Raw genomic sequence first — 2,938 nt, 5'->3', positions numbered from 1 at the left:
GCCGATGTTAGCATTCAGTCAAAAATAAGTGGACTTGCATGCATATAGTTGAAAACGTTTCAGCAATTGAGTGGTTTCTTTAGTTCAATAAAGTGGTAGGAAAAATTCACCTAGCATTTAAGCCCTTATTTCGCTATTGCCCAGAATGCAAACAGCTTGGTGTCTGGCACCTCTGGAGGCAGCTGTTAAGTGGGTTACATGACTGGAGGTATGGCCTGTTACCTTTAAGGGTTTATATACCAGAGAAATGAACTGAAGAAGCCACTGAAATGAGTTGTGAAACTTCCGTTAAGAATACACAGGTAAAGGTCAAAATAAATTCATCTTTTTTCAGTGAATTTTTAATTCTCTTCTCCTGTTGAGCACATCAAAGTCAGTGATCCAAGAACTACTAAAATTCTTTAGACATGTGGTTGGTCTGCTTCTTTAAAATACATGGGGAAAAAACTGCTGATTCTTTGGTTTATTTTATTTCATTCCAGGATTTGTCTACCCCACAAAGTATGAGACCCTTTTTGGTTTTATAGTAGGTTGTCTTTGTCATCAAGTCACAATGTACAGTATGTGTGCTTCTTAACAACACTGCATTGTTTTCTCTGAATTCTCTAAACACCCCATAGTTTGTGGGAGTGTAGGTGTGAGTTTATAATGTAATGCACTGACACCATGTGAAAAACTGATTCCTGTACCCAATCCTGCCAGAACAAGCTCAAATTTTTATTTACTCTATATTTGACTGAGTTACTTAAAAAATGGATGGACTTACATTGAATGAACTTTGTCAAGGTGGCTGGAGGTATCATCTTTTAAATCACCAATTAATTGAATCCAGTGTTAGGCTAAGAACATTCTAAAACAATCCTGGCCTGTGGTCATTTTAATTTTTTCATCATACTGTATTCTCTAATACGAAGCCATCTTAAGTATCAAGAATGACATGGTGCACCTCCATGCCCTCATGATTATCTTCAATACTTAATAATCATTTTTTTATCAAAAGAAAGCTCTTGAGAATTAAGTCTAACTAGATGTTTGTTTAACGAATGATACTAAGCACAAAAATACTATGCTGTCTTGAATAAGCATTCAACTTGAAGTTCAATTTTGCCATCATATGTATATAGCACAAAGAAATTCTTACTCCCATATCTCCTGTGAATAATGACATTAATACAGTACCAACAAAAGACAGAGACATAAAAAAGCATGAACAGAATGCAACATGTATACAATTATAGGGTACCAGTCAGTAACCTCATTTAATGTCTGATAAAAAAGCAAACACTCAAAATTGCGCATGTGGCTGCAAAAGAAAGTTGCTTCTAAGATGGAGTTCTATCTTCTTCAGATGCTGGTCTTCAAAAAACTCCCAACTCCAGTGGCTTCTGGGGTTTTATGTGACCAATGCAGGCTTCGTAGGCAGAAAAGGAAACTAGGTGAAATGTCATCTGGTCAGCGAGTGAGGATAATGTTAGAGACAGAGCCCGCTCTGTGCTATTGCCTATGTTTTCTAAGTCTTGACAATGTCCCCTATGCACACACGATTGACAGTACAGTGGAACCTCGGTTCACGAACGTCTCGGAACACGTACAAATTGGTTTACGACCAAAAAGTTTTGCAAACTTTTGCATCTGTTCACGACCACACACTTGGTATACGAACAAGCCAGTTTCCCTTTCGTTTTGTGCATGCCAATGATTTCCGCACGTTTTCAGTCTCTCCCTGTACAGAGACAGAGAGAGAGAGACAGACAGACAGACACACAAACAGATGCACGCATGCACGCGAGAGAGACACACACTCAGACACACCTGCGAGAGATACACACACAGACGCACACGCACGCGAGAGAGAGACACACACACTCAGATGTGCACGCGAGAGAGACACAGACACACGCGCGAGAGAGACACACACACACACACAGACACGCGCGCGAACGAGAGAGACACACACACACATGTGCGAGAGAGAGAGACGGCTGGACGCATAAGGCCGAGAAGGCAGTTAAAGAATGCACCAGGCTTGTTTTTAAAGAGACAGATCCGAGCATTGTTTTAACCTTGATGTATTTAATAAAGACTCTTTTCTATTGGATTTTAACCTCCACTTCACTTCTGTTTACAGCGATCAGTTCATAGCGTGCATTGTTACTTTTCTTGGTGGTTTATTAAATTACGGATTTTTCAAATGTTCATTTTTTTTCTCTGTGCTTAAAACTCATTACAAAAAAAGTGTTTTTAGCGAGCCGTTCGTAGCGCTATAGTATTAGTTTTCTCTGTTGTTCAAGGTTTTCTCAGTGTTATTCAATGTTTTTAAATTTAGTTTACTATTATGCTGTGCATTCTATGGTATAATTAACTATATTTGTGCCTAAAAATCTTTAAAAAAATATATTTACATACAGTTTGTACGGTCTGGAACGGATTAATTGTATCTACATATAATCCGATGGGGGAAATTACTTTGGTTCCACTGTATATATAGTATACACAGCATACTGTATAGAACACTTATTTGATATAGTGACTGGATGTTAAGTAAGTTTACGATAAGGGAAAAAAAAGAGTCTGATGCAAAAGTAAATGCACCAGAAGGGAGCAGTAAGAAGACTCTCTAATAATTTTTCTCTTTCACATTTATGCTTATGTGGTTGATCCATTTGTTAGTACTTTTCTTGAAAATTCCTAATATAAGTTTAGGATCAGAGTTTCCAAGGGTTTGTTCCATCAGCATCAGTCATAACCTTAATTATATGGCTCCCAATCAAATAGGAGTAAGTCTCAAATATTATTATATTAAAGAATGTCATTTCTTTTGTTTTTCCTTGCCATTTGTAACCTTTCCATTTTTTTCCAGCTATCAAATTGCTTAAAAACTGTCATAAATCTCCAGATCTTATATTCAGCTACTACAGTGTATATACTATACTACAGG

Source organism: Polypterus senegalus, chromosome 2 (assembly GCF_016835505.1).
Source record: "Polypterus senegalus isolate Bchr_013 chromosome 2, ASM1683550v1, whole genome shotgun sequence".
Classification (NCBI taxonomy): domain Eukaryota; kingdom Metazoa; phylum Chordata; class Cladistia; order Polypteriformes; family Polypteridae; genus Polypterus; species Polypterus senegalus.
This window is presented reverse-complemented; position numbering follows the sequence as displayed.